The following is a 21,177-nucleotide window of genomic DNA, read 5'->3' on the forward strand; positions in this document are numbered from 1 at the left end:
GAAGAAAGGCTGAGAGAGCTTTTAACTTTCCTTTTGTGTGACAAAGTGGCAAAATGCTTTTATGTTTTACAATATTAACCTTTAAACAAATCAGGCTCTAACGTTTAGAAATACATGTACATTTAAAATTCTTTATCTCAGTGTAAAAAGTAACAAATTTTACATATACCCTATTGATAACAGGTCCTATAATAGAACATTAAATGATAGAAATAAATCCCCAATAAAATTTACTCTTTATAAGTTTAAAATAACTATTGCAGCATTACAGACAAGTTTAATTTGAAGAATAGCAGCTTGATAAATTTCCTGTTTTAAAAACTTGTATACCTGGAAAATATGAACACATTTAATATACGAAGAGTGACCATTTCACAATTACCTTGACACTTATCTTACCAAATTTAGTTTCTAAAGAAAAATTTAGACTCTGTAACATAGTACAATACTTTAACAGTTGTTTAACCATAAGTGTATATCCCAATTTTTAAGACTAATTGTTCTAAAGAATAAAACTTAATAGACACAAAGTTAAGAGTAAATTAGTGTTTATAAGAAATCCTTGTCATTTTACCATATAGATTAAACTTTGGTTTATATTAGAACATTAGTATTTCACCTTAGGAAAAACCTTAAATAGCTTTAACTGTTTCACATACATACAACCATCTTAGTTACATGCAAACTTGTTGAAATTTGCCCTTTACTTACATAGACTTTCTTAGCACTTACTTAGACCCTCATGTATTTCATCACACAAGCACTTTCTTACCCAGAAACATTTCTTTTTCCCTTTTACTAAATACGTTTCCATACCCAGAACCTTTTATTTTCTCTTTCCTGTTGACCCCTTTTTGTTCACATTTTGAAACAACTCTTATGAAATTTCTGAATTTAGATAAGTTACTCTATTTTAATAAGATTAAATATTTTGTTATTTATAGTACTCTAATTGAAACACAGTTGAAACTTTTGGGACCTTTTGTATATAGAATTGCACTTGTTAAGACATAACTCTTAGTAAACTTGTTTTTAGTTTAGTGAAGACACAAAGTAATTATAAACCCTTTTTATTTACCAACCTATGAAATCACCAAAAATGTTTAAGTATGTTACCCCATGGAATTTAAGGAGTTAAGAGTACTCAATGTTATTTAACAATCAGCATTTTAACTTTGTAAATTCATCAGATGTCTCTAAAAACACATTTGAGTAATCCCATACATATTAACTCTAATTCACTTATTTTCCTAAAAAGAACCAAGATATTATACAAGTGTCCTGAACAGTATTTGCCATCTCTTTCCTGTTGAAGACAAGTCCTAGAAACAATTGATATTAGACATTTTATTAACATCAATATTTTATTAGTTTGACCACCTTGAGATTTGTGAATTATTTTTGAAGGCATTTTACTTTTATTACTTTACCCAATTTAAGTTGAACCTTTTTAAATCATGTGAATTAAAAGTATCTGGATCCATTTTTAAATTTTAATTTTAGGAGTGCTCAGTTTTGATACAGACAAAACATGACATCAGACAGCACTACATACAAATAACACAAAATCAAAGGCCTTGTAACTTTATAGGTGAATCTCCATTGCAATGTAACAGATGGTCAAAAACTCTAGTTGAATAAAAAAATAGAACTGATCAAAAAAGTCATGAGCTCAAAAAAAAAAAAATAGAATTCAAAAAAACCAGGATACCTGGAAAAATGATACAGCCATTAATTACTTTAGTAAAGCACCATAAAATTTACTTTTGCTGGAGTTCAGGTAAGACTCTTTTTGTTCTTTTTCTTTTTTTTTTCTTGGGTTTGAGACGGGTCTCCTACTGAGTCTTCTGGCTTCCTCCATTTACATTTCAATGTAAATCTTGACTGAGATCTGGATCTGAAAGGGGTTAAAATGTTCTAGCAGAAACTCGATTCCTAGGGCATTTTAACCCTTATTCCTGGTTAGTAATCAATTCACGTTTGGACGCAAAAAACTGTGAAACAATTATCTCCCAATACTTGTGGGTACTGGGGCTACTATATCATACTCCTTACTACGATATGCCACATGGTTGGGTTGGTTACTCCCTCCACACTGGCATATGTGGGACCTCCTGGCAGGAGGACTAGGTGGGCTGGGCTGGGGAACGGAAGCAGAAACAGCTGAGTCAAAGTTGGAGGAGGAGGAGGGATTAAGAGGGGGCGAAGTAGGAGGCGTTTGAGTTGGCAGGAAGAGCATAGAAGCACAAGAAAGAAGAGACTTGAAGATAAGGAATCTCTTTCCATCTGCCCGCTCGCTTGCGGAAGCTGTGTGCCAATATCTTTGGTAGCCACAATCCACCTTCCCATGGAGCGATCTTTCATCCCTACACAGGCCAATTTGTGATGGGTAGTCATTCCTTCCCAAACTAACATTTTAACATTTACCGGGAAGGCCATACAGGGAGGGGGGAATTAGAGTCTGTGAGTTCTTGCCCAGTATCATAAAATGGCCACCGTGAAGATTTTCCGCCATCTGGAAGGAGGAGGGCGAGGGCTTTCATTGGAGTCTGATGTGGCCCCAGAATACAAAATGGCAGCAATGAGCTTCCCCGGGGCGGTAGTGGGCCCTCCCTATGTGTAGAGGCTGGCTGCCCTCATGGTTCCGCAACTTTGGGAAGAGCGGATGGAGATGGATTGGGCTCCTCATTAAAGGTCTCCCAACATTGTTTACTATGTGGCAAGTTTCTGGAAGAAGAAGCAACGGGAAGAGCCGGTGGTTCTTTAGGTGGCGGCTCTTTGGGGAGAAACTTGGAGCCCCCTTTGGGAGGTACTGGAGAGAAGCAGGCCTTACGGGCGGATAATGTAGGGCAGACTCTTAATGGGGGACCCTCCTCTAAATTGATTTCCCTACATGTTGTTCTACATGATCCCATGTGGACCAATCAAAAAGATTAGTGGCAGGAAGCCAAGGGGCCATCAGAGTAAAGAGAGTAAAGGTGTCCCAGGCTTTTTCCGCCTGTGTATCAGACCACTTAATGCCTCTACTCTTCAACATGAGTCTAAGAGCTGAGAGCACAGGGTCATGTGTGGTGTGTGTTTGCCCCATCTTTTCAGGGATGCCCTTACCTTGGAACTCGCTTGGCCTGATCTGCCGGTACTTTCGGTTTTGAAGCTGCCTCTTCCCTTTGGCTGCAGATCAGCCTTGAGGGACCCAATGTTGGGCGCCAGATGTTGGGGTTTTAAGCCCCCTTGCTCTTCTCGACCAGCGATAAGGGAAGGGGACACTCCCCAACGGATAGGTAGGGCTGACTGACCGCCCGCTCGCAGCCCTCCAATGGAGGACAATCAGACACATCAGGGAGACCAGTCAGAGCAGGAACTCGTTTATTGAGGAAGTCACGCAGTTTTTATGTAGGGTGGGGGCTAGGTGGGAACCAATCACCTTAAAGGTGAGCAAGGCACGGAGAATTCACGCAGGTGAGAGTCCCATAGGACTATATGGCAAGCACGAGCTGATCACGTTCGCGGAACTGTTGTTAACCAATCCCTAATGGTGGCCCGGTTTATCGTCATTATCCTTTGAAACCGCCTTTGAGCCTTGATCTTGCTCACTTGCCAGGGAGTAAGGAGTCAGCCTGAGTTAGTTAATGTGTCATTAGTCCCAACAAAATAATATTTATTTTTAACTATATCACATAATAACTGTGAAATGACTTTTTGTTCCCTCTAAATTCATATGGTGAAGCCTCAAATCCCTCTTTGGAGAAGAGACTTCTAGCAGGTAAAATTAAATGTGATCATAAGAATGAAGTTATAATCCAATAGAATTTATGGCTTTATGAAAAGAGGAAAACGGAGCTCTCTGTATATGTTTATGTTAAGAAAAGTTCAAGTGAACACATGACGAGAAGGGGAGAGCCATTTAAATGCCAGACAGAGACCCACATCAGATCCTAGATCAGAACACTGTCTGATTTCCAGCTTCCAGACTAAGAAATTAAGTAACTTCAATTTTTAATTATAAATTTATTATTATTTTATTTAGCTTTTAATTTTTTACAGACTGCATTTTGATTCATTGTGCACAAATGTGGTACATCATTTTGTTTCTATGGTTGTATACAATGTAGATTCATACCATTCATGTAATCATACATGTACATAGGGTAACGATGTCTGTCTCATTCCACCATTTTTCATACTCCCCCACTCATTCCCTTCCACATATTCTAAAGTTCCCCCATTATTCTCTCATTCCCCACCCCCTTCACCCCCAATGTATATCATTCTCCACTTATCAGGGAAAACATTCAGCCTTTGGTTTTTTGGGATTGGCTTATTTCACGTAGCATGATATTCAAAAATTCCATCCATTTATTTGAAAATGCCATAATATTATTCTTCTTTATGGCTGAATAGTATTTCATTGGATATATGTACCAGAGTTTCTTTATCCATCCATCTGTTGAAGGGCATCTAGGTTGGTTCCACAATCTAGCTATTGTGAACTGAGCAGCTAAAAACATTGATGTGGCTGTGTTACTGTAGTTTCCTGATTTTAGGTCCTTTGAGTATAAACCAAGGAGTAGGATAACCGGGTCAAAAAGGTGGGTCCATTCCAAGTTTTCTGAGGATTCTCCACACTGCTTTCCAGAGTGGCTACACCAATTTGCAACTCCATCAGCAATGTAAAAGTGTACCTTTTTCCCCACATCCATGCCAACATCTATTATTGTTGTGTTCTTGATAAAAGCCATTCTAATTGGAGTAAGATGAAATCTTAGAGTTGTTTTAATTTGCGTTTCTCTAATTACTAGAGTTGTTGAACACTTTTTCATATATTTATTAATTGCCTGTGTGTCTTCTTCTGTAAAGTGTCCAGTTCCTTGGCCCATTTATTGATTGGGTTCTTTGTATTTTTGTTGTAAAGTTTTGTAAGTTCTTTATAAATTTTGGAGATAAGTGCTCTATCTGAAGTGCGTGTGGAAAAGATTTTCTCCCACACTGTAGGGTTTCTCTTCACATTCTTGATTGTATCCTTTTCTGAGAAAAAAGCTTTTTAGTTTGAGTCCATCCCATTTGTTGATTCTTGCTTTGATTTCTTGTGCTTTGGGAGTCTTGTTGAGGAAGTCTGATCCGAAGCCAACATGATGAAGATTTGGGCCTACTTTGTCTTCTATTAGGTGCAGGGTCTCTGGTCTAATTCCTATGTTCTTGATCTATTTTGAGTTGAGTTTTGTGCAGGGTGAGAGATAGAGGTTTAATTTCATTTTATTGCATATGGATTTCCAGTTTTGCCAGCACCATTTGTTGAACAGGCTATCTTTTCTCCATTGTATGTTTTTGGCTCCTTTGTCTAGTATGAGAGGATTGTATTTATGTGGGTTTGTCTCTGTGTTTTCTATTGTGTAGCATTGGTCTGTCTGTCTATTTTGGTGCCAATACCATGCTGTTTTTGTTACTATTGCTCTGTAGTACAGTTTAATGTCTGGTATTGTGATACCTCCTGTTTCACTTTTTCTACTCAGGATTATTTTGGCTATTCAAGGTCTCTTGTTCTTCCAGATGAAGTTCATGATTGCTTTCTCTATTTCAATGAGGAATGTCATTGGGATTTCAATTGGAATTGCATTGAATCTGTATAGTGCCTTTGGTAGAATGGCCATTTTAACAGTGTTAATGCTGCCTAACAAAGAACATGGGAGATCTTTCCACCTTCAAACGTTTTCTTCAATTTCTTTCTTTAGTATTCCATAGTTTTCATTGTAGAGGTCTCTCGCCTTTTTTTTTTGTTTTTTTTTTTTTGATTAATTCCCAAGTATTTTATTTTTTTGAGGCTACTGTGAATGGAGTGATTTTCCTAATTTCTCTTTCAGAGGATTCATCACTTATGAATAGAAATGCATCACTTATAAATAGAACTAGAAATAAATATATGTGTATTGATTTTATATCCTGCTACTTTGCTGAATCCATTTATTAGGTCTAGAAGTTTTCTAGTGGAGTGTTTTTGGATCTTCTAAATATAAAGATCATATCATCAACAAATAGTGACAGCTTTAGTTCTTATTTTCTTCTTTTCCTATTTGTATCCCTTTAATTTCTTTGGTCTGTCTAATTGCTCTGGCAAGTGTTTCAAGAATGATGTTGAATAAAGTGATGAGGAGGGCATCCCTGTCTTGTTCCAGTTTTTAGAGGGAATGTTTTCAGTTTTTCTCCATTAAGAATGATGTTGGCCTTGGGCTTAGCATAGATAGCCTTTACAATGTTGAGGTATGTTCCTACTATTCCTATTTTTTCAACTGTTTTAAGCATAAAGGGGCATTGTATTTTATCAAACACTTTCCCAGCATCTATTGAAATAATCATGTGATTCTTAACTTTAAGCCTATTGATGTGATGAATTACATTTATTGATTTCCGGATGTTGAACCAACCTTGCATCCCTGGGATAAACCCCACTTGATCATGGTGCACTATCTTTTTAATATATTTTTGTATGCGATCTGCCAGTAATTTGTTAAGAAATTTTGCATCTATGTTCATCAGGGATATTGATCTAAAGTTTTCTTTCCTTGATGTGCCTTTGGTTTTGGTATCAGAGTAATACTAGCCTCATAGAATGAATTTGGAAGGGTTCCCTCCTTTTCTATTTCCTGGAATACTTTGAGGAGTATTGATATCAGTTCTTCTTTAAAGCTCTTGTAGAATTTGGCTGAATCCTGGGCTTTTCTTGGTTGGTAGGCTTTTGATGGCTTCTTCAATTTCATTGCTTGAAAATGATCTGTTCAGTTTGTGTACATGTTCCTGATTCAGTTTGGGAGGATCATACGTCTCTAAAAGTTTGTCAATGTCTTCTATATTTTCTATTTTGTTGGAGTATAGATTTTCAAAGTAACTTCTAATTGTGTTATGTATTTCAATGGTGTCTGTTGTGATCTTTCCTTTTTCATCACGAATTCTAGTAATTTGAGATTTCTCTCTCCTTCTCTTCATTAGTGTGCCTAGGGGTTTATCAATTCTGTTTACTTTTTCAAAGAACCAACTTTTTGTTTTGTCAATTTTTTGAATTGTTTCTCTTGTTTCAATTTCATTGATTTCAGCTCTGATTTTAATTATTTCCTGTCTTTACTATTTTTGGTGTTGATCTGTTCTTCTTTTACTAGGGCTTTGAGATGTAATGTTAGGTCATTTAATTGTTGCCTTTTAATATTTTTGGTGTATGAGCTCAATGCAATGAATTTTCCTGTTAGTACTGCTTTCATAGTGTCCTAGAGATTTTGATATGTCGTGTCATTGTTCTCATTTACCTCTAAGAATTTTTTTTATTTCTTTCCCAATGTCTTCTATTATCATTGCATCATTCAATAGCAATATTATTTAGTCTCCAGGTGTAGGAGTAGTTTTTGTTTGTTATTTCATCATTCATTTCTAATTGCATTTCATTATGGTCTGATAGGATACAGGGTAGGATCTCTATTTTTTTGGATTTACTAATGACTTTTTTTGTGGCATAGCATATAGTCTATTTTGGGGAAGGATCCATGAGCTGCTGAGAAGAAAGTAAATTCATTCGAAGATGGATGAAATACTCTGTAAATGTCCATTAAGTCTACATCATTGTATTATTTAGTTCGATAGTTTCTTTGTGCAGGTTTTGTTTGGAAGATATATGCATTGGTGAGAGCGGTGTGTTAAATTTCCCCTATTGATTTGTTTTGGTCTATTTGATTCTTAAAATTGAGAAGGGTTTGTTTGATATACATACATTGTTTGGGGCAATATTTAAAATTGTTTTATCTTGCTGTTTTATGCTTCCCTTAGGCAGTAGGAAATGTCCTTCTTTATCCCTTCTGACTAACTTAGTTTTGAAGTTCACTGTATCTGATATGAGGATGGAGACCACTGCTTTTGTACAGGGTCCATATGCATGGTATGTTTTTCCCCATCCTTTCACCTTCAGTCTGTTGATGTCTTTTTCTATGAGATGAGTCTCATAGAAAAATATGAGGCAGCATATTTTTGGGTCCTCCTTTTCAATCCATCTGCCAGTCTATGTCTTTGATTATTGAGTTTAGGCTATTGACATTCAGGGTTATTATTGTGATTTGATTTGTATTCCTGGTCATTTTGGCTTAGTTTTTGTTTTTAACTTGACTTGATTTCTCCTTTGATTGACTTTTCCTTCAGGGCAGTTCCTCCCTTTGCTGACATGTATTGTTGTTTTTCACTTCCTCCTCACAAAATATTTTGCTGAGAATGTTCTGTAGAGCAGGCTTTCTATTTGTAAATTTTTAAAGTTTTGTTTATCATGGAAAGATTTTATTTCATTGTCAAATCTGAAGGTTAGTTTTACTGGATATAGGATTCTTGGTTGGCATCCATGTTCTTTCAGAGCTTGAAATATATTGTTCCAGGCCCTTCTTGCTTTTAGAGTCTGGGCTGAGAAATCTGCTGATATCTGTATTGGTTTCCCCTTATATGTAATCTGATGCTTTTCTCTCACAACCTTTAAAATCCTCTTTATTTTGTATGTGAGATATTTTCATTATCATGTATCTTGGTGTGAATCTGTTGTAATTTTGTGAACCTGGTGTTCTTTAAGCCTCTTGTATTTGATTTTCCATTTCATTTTTCAGGTTTGGGATATTTTCTGATATTATTTCATTGAACAGGTTGTTCATGCCTTTGGTTTGTATCTCTGTGCCTTCCTCAATCCAAATAATTCTTAAATTTGATATTTTCATTATATCCCATAGTTCTTGGAGTTTCCATTCATGACTTCTTAACATCTTCTCAGTTTGTTCAACTTTATTTTCAAGATTAAATACTTTCTCTTCATTGTCTGAGATTTTTGTTTTTCACAACATTTATTCTGTTGGTGGTGCTTTCTATTGAGTTTTTAAATTGGTTTACCATTTCTTTCATTTCAAGTATTTCTGGTTTTTTTTTTTTTTTTTTTCAGAATCTCTGTCTCTTTATTAAAGTGTTCCTTTGCTTCCTGCATTTGCTCTTTTAACTGTTTACTGGAATGGTCCATCAATTGCCTGCATTTGCTCTCTTATCTTGTCTTTTGCTTCACGGATCATTTTAAGTATGCAGATTCTAAACTCTTTTTCTGTCATTTCTTCTGCTATGTTGTCATTGGATCTATCACAATAGCATCTTGGTTTATTAGGGACATTTTCTTCCCCTGTTTTTTCATACTGTTTCTATATATTCCCCTTAGCAGTGAAGATCAGAGATGCTGAAGTTCCCCCCTTGCGGGCTTTTTATGACCCTGAAGTTTTCCACTACCTCTCCTTTGAAGGGGAGAGCAATACCAGTAGCACCCAATACAGAGAAAATGCAGCCCTTAACCAGGTAGCCCCTGAAAGACTTAAACATTATTGTAATGAACAGAATCAGTTTGATTACTATGTACAGTATTTCCAGTTGTGAACAAGAGGATGGGGAAGGGTGTAGGATGTAAGTGAGTAAATAGAGGTACCTGTGAAAGGGCCTGCAGTCTCCTGTGGGTATCTCAGGAAGGGAGCCGTCCTTCCAATGATGATGACTATGCCCTAAATAATAATTCAAAATGACTCCACCAGCCTCCAAAGATGCTGTGGGGCCCCAGCAAGGGTGCCCTGAGTCAGCATGGACGCAGGCACAGTGTTCCTCAGCAGTAGGGGGGCAGGCGGGCAGGTTCAGCTACTGGCCTCTGTCCCTGGTGTGGGGGCAGGCTGAGGGGCTCAGTGCCGGGTCCGACCTCATTGTGTGGGGCAGGCAGGCTCAGTGATGGTGTCCGACCTTGGTGTGTCTTAACTCTTTCTTAAAACAGAAAACAGTGACATATCAGCAGTTGTGTTCTGGTATTAAATCATAAAGGCCTAATTTCACCAAAGAGCACCTGAAAAGACTACAAGAGGTGATTGTCTCCTTAAATGTTCAGGTACCATTGTAAGGAGGCAAGGGTTATAGAAATCAGGGAAACATGCCTCCACTAAAGGCACCAGTAGAGATTAAGTAATGAATTCAGAAGAAAAACAGATCTATGAAATGACTGATAGAAGAATTTAGAATAATTCTCTTAAAGAAGTTCAAGGAATTACAAAGAAAAAGACATATACAAAATTAAATGATAATTAAGAAATGAGGGAACTTGGACATATAAATAGAAATAATAACCAATTGGAAATTCTTAAAACAAAGAATACAATATTCAGTGTGAAAAAAAAAAAAATTCAATGGAAAGCTTCAAAAGTAACCTTGATCAAGCAGAAGAAAGTGAACACAAAATACAGGGCATATGAATTATCTAGTCAGAGGAAAAGTAATAAAATAAATAAAAAGAATGTAAAAGACCTATGGTAATTATTGGAAGACATCAGGCAACCTAACGTTTGTAAAAGAGAAATTCCTGAAGGAGACGAAAAAGAAAATACCTAGGAAATGTTTTTGGAGAAAAAACTATAAATTTGCAGAAAGATGACAACATCCAGTTTCAGGAGCTCTGAGTTAAACAACTAAGTTCAACTCAAAAAAGAGTTCAGAAAGGCATAAGGCATATCATAATCAAACTAACAAAATTGAAAAGAAAAAAAAAAAACCAAAAAAAAAAAAAAAAAAAAAGAAAAACAAGAGATAAGATATATCACATCCAAGGGAGCCCCAACATAGTTTTCAGTGTTTCCCAGTAAAAACCTTCCAAGTCAGGAGAGAGTGGGATATAATATTCAGAATTCTTCAGGAAAATAAAAATATGTCAATAAAATATACTGTACCCAGCAAAGCTTTCCTTCAGAAATAAAGGAGAGATAAAGACTTTCTCACACAAACCAATTCTGAGGGAGTTCATTATCACTAGACCTGGTTTAAATTAAATACTAGAAGGAATTCTTCAAACAGAAAGAAAAGAATGCTAACAAGGAACACAAAAGTGTGTGAAAGTTTAAAATTCAATGGCAAAAGTAAAAGTTGTATGGTCAAATTCAGAATATTCTAAAAATAAAATGAAGGCAGGTAAATCAGTTATATTTTACTATGAAGACTAAATGTCAACAATTAAAATAATAGCTATAATAATTTGTTAAATTATATAGAGCATAAAATATAAAATTGTCACATCAAAAATTTGAAATGTGGTGGGGACTAGATTTAAGGTACAATTTTTTTTAGCAATCAAAGTTACCAGTCTAAAATAGTATGCTTTAAGTGCAATTGTTTTCTTCAGCCTCATAGAAATTACAAACCAAAATCTGTGATAGATATGTTAGAGAAAACAAGGAATCAAAACGTTCTACTAGAGAAAATCACTCAACTACAAAAGAAGATGGAAAGAGTGAAAGAGAGGAAGAAAGGATCTAAATAACAATTAGATAAAGTTAATGAAGGGACAGTCCTAAGTTCTTACCTATCAATATTTACTCAAAGGCAAATAAACTCTCCAATGAAAAAACCCAGAGTGGCTAAATGAACAACAGCAAAAATAGCAACCCCAAAACAAAACAAGATCTGACTTTAAGCTTCCGACAAGAGACTCCCTTCACTTATGAGGACATTCACCTATTGAGAGTGAAGGAATAGGAAAAGATCCCTCACAAATAGAAATACAAAAAGAGCAGATAGCTACTCATATCAAATAAATCTTTGAGTTAAAAAAAAAAGACACAAAGTTCATTCCTTTATGATAGAAGTCAGTTCATCAAGAAGACAAAATAGTTTTGAACGTGTATGCACACAATATCACAACACCTACATAAACAAAACAAATGTTAATTGATCAAAGAGATAGATAAACTGCAATACAACAAAGTATAGCCTTTAAATCCCCACTCTAATCAATAGGAAAATTGTCCAGACCAAAAACCAACAAAGAAACTTCACATTTAAACTATACTCTAGACCAAATGAAACTAACAGAAACTTACAGATCAGTTCACCCAACAGCTTCTCAACTGCATTTGGAACATTGTGCCAAGTAGTTTTTCTGAACATAATGGTGTAAAACTAGCAATCAATGAAAAGTAGGCCATGCAGCCCTGTGAGAAGATAACCGTGACATGACATCTCTATTGCACATTTAGTGATTAGGTTGCACAAAAATACAACATTTCTGTTTAAATTTCAGCTAATTCACGTTGAAGTTTATTCCTTGATATCATATGGCCCCTAGTTAATTTATATGGTGTATGTCTTTGTGTTTATGTGTATGTCCAAATGTGGTTTTGTCTTCTTTGTTACAGGTACTTCTGTTTCTATACAGAGTAGAGAACACCACACTAACCATACTACTAATAACCACTGCAATCTAAAAATTGGATTAAAATACTTTAAAAATGTGTTTACAGATATTAGAAAGCAATTAAGGCAACCAGATCAGGATGGGCAAAGTTTCTGTAAGAGAAGAAGCATATTAAGGTGAAGTTGACATCTCGTTTCCTATTGTGACATTTGCTCATTCACTATACTAAACATAAATGTCAAACAGAAAGCACATTCTAGAGCCTGTGGCTTTGTAGATAAAAAATGGAGCTCAGAGCTGACAAAACAACCACGATTTGAAGAGTCAAACATTGAATCAAAGAAAACTATAAAGAAGTGATCTTGGTATTCTTCTTACAAATTTACTTTTGAGGAATTTGCTGATACTAAATCTATTTATATTTAGGGCAAATCACTGATATTTCAAGTAGAACACAATTAATTAGAGAATAAAATGTTAAGTGAAAAGCACAAGAGATACATTTTTCTGAAGAGAAAAAACGTAAAGGTCAGAACTTACCAAAGAGTAGGGGCCCTGGTAAGTATCCCAGGCTTTCAGTTGAGATTCTTTTTTTTTCTTCAATAAATGAAAGAGAAACCAGAAGTATGTCAGACACAACAAAATATGAAATTTGCTAGAGCTATAAGTCATAGTGATCTGTCCATATTCCATTCACATTTTTAGAAGCAAATTTACCAAAAACCAAAGTCAAAGAAAAATTATGAAATCAACCATGAATAAAAGACATCTAACCTTCAAAGCAAAATAATGAAAATAAAGGCTAACTTTTCCTCAGAAACCATGGGGCCACATGGCATTTTTAAAATGACAAAAGAATAGGCAACTAGAATTCTATACCTACTGGAAATATACTTGGAAAATAAAGTGAAGACATTTTTCAAAAAACAAAAAAGAATGAATTTGTTATTTACAATTTCACACTAGGAAAAAACATTAAAAATAATTTTTAGAAAAAGGACGATTTGGGATTGCTATGGATTATAAAAGTAATTAATAACTTCTTCCTTCTATCTAACTCCTTGGGATTTGTTGTTGCAGATTCTTGAATTAGGATGGGAGCTGAGTCGATTGCACCATCAGTTGAATCTTTTTGCCAAATTATTTTGGAGTGATTTGTGTACCCCAAAATGCATGCAATAAAGTTGTCACCACAGTACCTCAGAATGTGACCTGTCTGGAAATAGGATTTTTCTATATGCAAACAAGTTAAAGGGAACTTATTACATCCTAATGAAATATGACTAGTGTCTTTATAAAAGGAGACATCAGAATACAAAGATATAGGCCGAAAGGGGAGAAGATGGCCATATACAAGGAAAGAGGAAAATAAATGAAACAAGGAAAGAGGAAAAGAAAATAAGGAAAGAGGCTGAAATAAACCAGTTCTTCCCTCACAGCCCTTGGAAGGAATAAATCCTACTAACTTAATTTTGGACATCTTCATTCCATTTCAGAGAGTATATTTCTGTTACTTAAGTCACATTCTCTGCAGAACTTTTTATGACGGTCCTAGCAAACTAGTACACAGGTGTACTTTTTTGGCCAAAGGAAATTGTCAAACATGAAACAAACAGAGCTTGATAAAGGTTTATTCATGGGGAATTGCTTTGTTGTCACTCTTCGGAACTGTGAAATCAACATGTGAAAAATGGTTAGTTAACATAGGAAATGATTTAACACTGTATGGAATGAAATCTCAGTTGGGTCTTTCCAACTGAGAGATATCCTAGACCAATGAGTTGTCTACTAACTGGTACCTGAGTCAGGCATTTCACATCACACTGCAGTCAGTTGACAATAAAAGCATGTGGGAACTTAGTTGTCAGTAGACCCTGGCCACAATCAGGTGGATGTGCAGAAACTCGAACGGAATAAAATGGTGATTTTCAGGCGAACACTAAAATTTGATACACAATGCTTCATACACAATGCTACATGACACAAAACCAGGAATAAAACAATTTCAGGAAAAAATATGGGTTCCCTCAAAAAGATAGGGGATGAATACAAAAAACTGAGATAAATATCCAAAATATATGAGTAAATACAAACTATTCTTGACTACGTAAAACAAAACTAATACTATTTTTTGGATACAAATATGTCAAATATTATACAGAGTTACACAAAATCAGCATGACTATAAATAAAGTCTAAGTTTTATAATGTGTGTGTTTTTATACTTTATTGATATTTGTGATTTTTGAGAAATTGTGTATAAATATATATATATTTATACACAATGTATTTATATTTATATTTATGTATATATATTTATACACTATTTATACACAATTGTGTATAAATTGTGTATAAATATAAATACATAAATATATATATAAATCTTTTTATATATAGTCTTTCCTCAGTATTCATGGAAGATTGTTTCTAGGCCATTTCCTCCCTTTCCAAAATGTGCAGATGTTCAAGTCTTTTATGTAAATTGGCATAGTATTTCGTATACTATATAACCTAAGCACATCCTCCTACATGCTTTAAATCATCTTTAGACTACTTCCAATACCAAATTTAAGGTAAGTTCAATGTAAATAATTGTTATCCTGTATTATTATTGCATTATTTAAATAATGACAAGAAAAAACTACACGTCCAATATAGACAAGTTTTTCTGATTATTTTCATGCCATGGTTCAATGAATTGGCAGAAATGAAGGCTTAGGATGCAGACAAATGAGTTTATACATAGGAATACCTTGCTTTTCTTCACTTCACTTAATTGTGCTTTGCAGACATTGCAATTTTTTAGATTAAAGATTTGTGGCAATGCTATGTTGAGCAAGTCTGTTGGTGTTGTTTCCCCAACAGCATGTGCTCTCTTTCTGTTTCTATAGCACATTTTGTAATTCTTACAATGTTTTGAAGTTTTTCATTAATAATACACTTGTTATTGTGATTTGTGATCAATGAACTTTGATGTTCTTGTGGTAATTATTTTGTGGTGCCACGAGTCATACCCATATGAGATGGTGAACTTATTTGATAAATGTTTGGACTGCTTCACCAACTGGGAGTTGGGCTACCCTATTCCCTACAATAATGAAATTAGGCCAGTTAATAATACCCCAATGACCTCTAAGTGGTCAAATGAAAGGAAAAAATCACATGTCTTCACAAGAATTGAAAAGTTTGAAATGATTCAGGTTGTTGAGGAAAGAACGTTTAAAACGGAGATAGGCAAAAAGTTACACCTCTGGTGCCAAATAGTCAAGTTGCAGATACAAAGGAAAATTTTGAAGGAAATTAGGAGTGCTTTTCCATTGAACACACAAATGATTAAGTCTCATCGCTGATATTGCTGTGACCTGTATAGGAACAACAAAGGATCTCGAGTAGGGGCAACAGGAGACCAAGAAAAATACAGAGACAAAGAAAAACACAGAGACATTTTTAAGCAAAGCAGAAGTAGCTCAGCATGTTTATTATATAGGGTCTCATAATCAGGAAGTTAAACTACAGAAGCTTTGTAAATTTTTCAAGGCTTGTGAGTTATCAAGAGGTTTCTTTGTGCACGAAAAAGTTACAGAGTTAGAAACATATTGCAACTATCCTGCTGTACCCAGAAAACCCTTTGTACTCAATAACCAGAGCTCATTTGCTCTTCATAGAGAATGCTTGAGAGGTCTCAACAGAAGATCAAACCAGCCCAGAGTAAGGTCCTCTATTTTTTTTTTTTTTTTTTTTTTAGTTTTCTGAAAGCTGAAAGAGGCAAGGAAATTGCAGAAGAAGAAAGTTCGAAGCTGGCAGAGGTAGTTCATGAATTTAAGTAAATAAATCATTAACATAACATGGAAGTGGAAAGTGAAACTGCAAGTGTAGACATAGAAGCTGCAGCCAGTTATCCAGAAGATGTAGCTAAGGCAATGTCGGCTACACTAATAATGGCTACACTAAACCATAGATTTTTGATGTAGATGAAACAGCCTTCTGTTGGAAGAAAATGCCATGTAGGACTTCATAGCTAGCTAGGAGAAATCAATTCCTAGCTTCAACGTTTCCAGATAGGCTGACCCTTACTAGAGGCTAAGGCAGCTAAGGCAGCTGGTGGCTTTAAGGTGAAACCAGTACTCACTGACTATTCCAAAACTCATAGGGATCTTAAAAATCATACTGTGCCCATGCTCTTTAATTGGAACAGCAAATCCTAGATGAGAGCATGTGCTTACAACATGACTTACTGAATATTTTAAGACCATTACTGAGATCTACTACTTAGCAAATCAAAATGAAAAAAAAATTATTATAGAATGCTACTCTTCTTTGACAGTACACTGGGTTCCATAAGACCTCTGCTGGAGATGTACAACAAGATAAATGTGATCTTCATGGTTGATAACATAGACCCCATTCTGCACTCCATAGGTCAAGGAAGAATTTTGGTGTTCAAGTCTTATAATTTTAGGAATATATTTTGAAAGCTATAGCTGATATAGATAGTGGCCCTTTGAATAAATCTGGGCAGAATATATTGAAAACCTCCTGGAAAGAATTTATCATTCCAAAATTCATTTAGTATAATTGTGATTCATAGGAAGGTCTAAATATCAATATTAACAGCAATTCTGAAGAAGTCAATGCCAGTTTTCATAGATGATTTTGTGGGGTTCAAGACTTCAGTGGAAGAAATAATTACAGATGTGGTGGAAATGCAAGATAATTAGACTTAGAAGTGGAGTCCAGGAACAGTGACTGAATTCCTACAACTTCAATTAATCTTTAATGAGTGAGGAGTTTCTTCTTATGAATTAGTAAAAAAAGTGATTTCTCTAACTGGAATCCACTCCTGAAGATGCTCTGAATATTGTTGAAACAACAACAAAGGGTTGAGAATATTATATAAACTTAAGATGATAAAGCGGCAGCAGGGTTTGAGATGACTGACTCCAATTTTGAAAGAACTTCTACTATGGGTAGAATGCTATCAAACAGCAGAGTAAGTTACTGATAAACATTTTAAAAATGATTAAATAAATTTAATGTGATTTTTGCATATTTTAATAGGTGCATTATAGTTATGTATAAAATTGAAATGCACTGTGGTATATTCATTCAAACACTTAGCATAATTTGGTCAAATTCTTTGTCCAGTTCTTCCCTTTCCCTCGCTCTTCCATCTTCCTTGGTCTCCCACTTCTACTCTACTGATCTACTTCTATTTTTAAAATATATTTTTCTCTCTAGTTTCCATATATGAGAGAAAACATTTGACCCCTAATTTCTGAGTCTGACTTATTTCATTTAGCATGATGTTGTCTAGTTCAATTCATTTACCAGCAAATACCATAGTTTCTTCTTTATGGTTGAGTAGAATTCCATTGTGTCAATGTAGTGTATATACATACATACACTACATATATATTATATAATACATATTATATATTATAGTATTTTATATGGTAATATGTTTATATGTATAAATATAGTATTATGTATATATGTATATATATTTGTCTATTGATGGGCACCTATGATGATTCCATAATGTGGCCATTGTGAAATGCATTGCAATTAAGATTGGTACACATGTATCACTATAGTTTGCTGATTTTAACTTTTTGGATAAATAACAAGGAGTGGGATATTTGGGTCATATGGTGATTACATTCCTAATCTTTAAGGAAACTTCATGCTCTCCAATATAGTAGTATTAATTTGCAGTACCATTAACAATGTACAAACATGTCTTTTCCCACATATTCTCACCAGCAATAACTGCTATTTGTATTCTTGATGATTGTCATTCAAATTGAGGTGAGATGAGACCTCACTGTAGTTTTGATTTGCATCACTGATTGCTAAGGATTTTGAACATTTTTTCATATACTTGTTGGCCATTTGTATTTTTTTCTTTTGAGAAATATCTTTTTAGACTTTTAGCAATATATTGACTGTTTATTAGCTTTTTATGGTCTTAAATAATAATAACCACAATTTATAAAGAACTAAATAATTTAACAGTATCTGGCAAAGATATTTTTTCCCATTCAGTAGGCTCTTTCTTCATGTTCTTAATCTGTTTCCTTTCCTATGCAGAAGCTTTTAAATTTAATGCTATATTACGATTGATTCTTGATTTTTTTCTTGAGCTTTAAGAATTTTATTAAGAAAGCCAGTGCGAGCACCAAGGTGTTGCAGAGTTGCCCTCTGTTTTCTTCTAGTAGTTTCACTATTTCTGGTCTAATTCCTAGGTCTTCAATCTTCTTTGAGTTGATTTTTATGCAGAATTAAAGGTGGAAATATACTTTTATTCTTTGACATGTAGATGTCCCACTTTTCCTGCACTATCTGTTAAAAAGGCTATCTTTTCTCCAAAATACACTTTGACAACTTTCTCAAGGATCATATGATTGTATTCATGTGAATTTCTCTCTGTGTTTTCTATTCTATTTCATTGGTCTTTATTTCTGTTTTCATGTCAATACCATGGTGGTTTATCATTATTATTTTAACTATGACTGTATTATAATTTGAGATCGGTTATTATGATATTAAGAGCTTTGCTCTTGTTACTCAGAATTGCTTTGGTGATTCTGGGTATATTATTCTTCCATATAAATTTTGGGACTTTTATCCAGTTCTTTCAAGAATATTATTGGTATTCTAAGGGGGATTGCATTGAACATGTAGATTGATAATTTAATGCTAATAATTCTACTAATCCATGAACATGAGAAGTCTCTACATTTTCTATGGTCTTCAATTCCATTATTCAGTGTTTTATTATTTTCATTGTAGAAGTCTTTTGCCTCCTTAAATTTACTTCAGTTTTTTTTTTTTTTTTTTTTTTTTTTTTGTTTTAGGTTATTGTGATTGGAATAGTTTTCTTAGTTTCTCTGCAGATTTACTATTGCAGTATTAAAAAGCAATTGATTTTTATGTTGTTCTTATATTGTGCTACTTTATTTATGGGATCTATAAGTCTTCAAGAGAGATTTTTGGGGTCCCCTTGGCATACAATCATGTCATAAGCAAACATAGATAGTCTTTTCCTATTTGATTCCTTTAACTATTTTTCTTGCCTGATTACTCTGGCTAGAGTTTCAGTAACTATAGTAAATAGGAGAAGTGAGAGTGACCATCCTTCTCTTGTTCATGATTTTGGAGGAAATGCTTTCAGTTTTTCTTCATTCACTATGATGTTGGTTTTGGGTTTGTCATAAATATTTTTTATAATAGAGTTAAGTTCCTTCTATCCCTAGCTTCTCCAGTGTTGTTGATATAAGTGGGTGCTGAATTTTGTTAAAGATTTTCTACTTCTATTTTGATTATCATGTGATTTTTGTCTTTCATTCTATTTGTGTGAAAGATTACATTTGTTGATTTATGTAAGTTGAACCAACCTTGTATTCTTCGGATGAATCCAACTTGATCATGGTGTACCACCTTCTTAATGTGATTTTTAAATCCAGTTTGCTAATATGTTCTTAAGAATTTTTGCATCCTTCTTAATGAGGGATATTGTTCTATAGTTTTATTTTTCTGAAGTGTTTTCATTTGGTTTTGATATCAGGATGACATTGATATCATAGAATAAATTTGGAATTGGTTTCTTCCTTTCTGCTTTGTGAAATAATTTGGAATAATGTGTATTAATTGTTCTTTAAATGTCTGGTAGAACTCAGCTGAGAATCCATATGGTCCTGGGCCTTTGTTTGTTGGAAGGTTATCTATGACTGCTTCAATCTCATTGCTTTATATTGGACTGTTTAGATTTTCTATATTCTCTTGCTTTAATTTGGATAGGTCATAAGTGTATAGAAATTTGTCACTTTCTTCCAAATTTTCTGATTTATTGGGATATAAGTTTCAAAATAGTCTCTCATGATCTTCTGGATTTCAGAAATATCTGTGTTGACATCTCCTTTTTCATCTCTACTTTTATTGACTTGGGTTCTCTCTTTTTTATTCTTTTGGTTTTTTTAATTCTCTTTTTATTCTTTTGATTAGTAGTTAATCAACACTGTTTATTTTTCAAAGAATGAACTCTTTGTTGCATTAATTCATTGTATTTTATATTTTTAAATTCTCTATTTCATTAATTTAAGCTCTGTCTTTAATTATTTTCTATCTTCCATTGGTTTTGGAATTAGTTTGTTTCTACTTTTATATGGCTTTGGGATGTAGCATTAGATTGTTTATCTGGGATTTTTCTTTCTTTATTTTCTTTTTTCAATTGGGCACTTGCCACATCTATTTCCTGCCACTTGGACATTTGACATGGCTCTGTTGGATAAGAGGATCCGACAACTTGACATGGTTCTGTTAGAATAGAACACTCAACACTTGACATGATTCTGTTGATCGTCCTCCCTCTTGGGGTCCATAGGCATGGGATGTCTCCATTTGTAGTTGCTTTTAAATATTAATAATCAATATATCATTAGAAACTTATTGGAAAAACATTGGGAAGGTTTTACTGTATTGGGACACAAAATAGTGCACAATAAAAATTTAGCAGTAAATTAAAAGGATATGAATTGGAAAAGAAGAACTCAAACTATCCCTGTTCACTGATGACATGATTATATATTTAGAGGAACCTGGAAATTCCACCAGAAAACTCTTAGAACTCATAAGTGAATTCAGTAAAGTAGCAGGTTACAAGATCAATGCCCATAAGTCTAACGCATTTTTATACATAAGTGATGAATCTTCAGAAAGAGAAATTAGGAAAACTACCCCATTCACAATAGCATCGAAAAAAATAAAATACTTGGGAATCAATCTCACAAAAGAGGCGAAAGACCTCTACAATGAGAACTACAGAACACTAAAGAAAGAAATTAAAGTAAACCTTAGAAGATGGAAAGATCTCCCATGTTCTTGGATAGGAAGAATTAATATTGTCAAAATGGCCATACTACCAAAAGTGCTATACAGATTCAATGCAATTCCAATTAAAATCCCAA

General features: G+C 34.3%; 1 long non-coding RNA gene across 1 annotated transcript; it reads right to left on the bottom strand.

Moving 5' to 3' along the window:
- Nucleotides 1-508: 508 nt before the first annotated feature.
- Nucleotides 509-1,139, bottom strand: LOC306669187. Its single transcript, XR_013766051.1, has 2 exons — nucleotides 824-1,139; nucleotides 509-784 (listed from the first exon to the last, which is right to left on the bottom strand). It is a non-coding gene; the product is annotated as an uncharacterized lncRNA (long non-coding RNA).
- Nucleotides 1,140-21,177: the final 20,038 nt, after the last annotated feature.

This window comes from Sciurus vulgaris (genome assembly GCF_902686455.1).
Source record: "Sciurus vulgaris genome assembly, chromosome: 9".
In the NCBI taxonomy this organism is placed as follows: domain Eukaryota; kingdom Metazoa; phylum Chordata; class Mammalia; order Rodentia; family Sciuridae; genus Sciurus; species Sciurus vulgaris.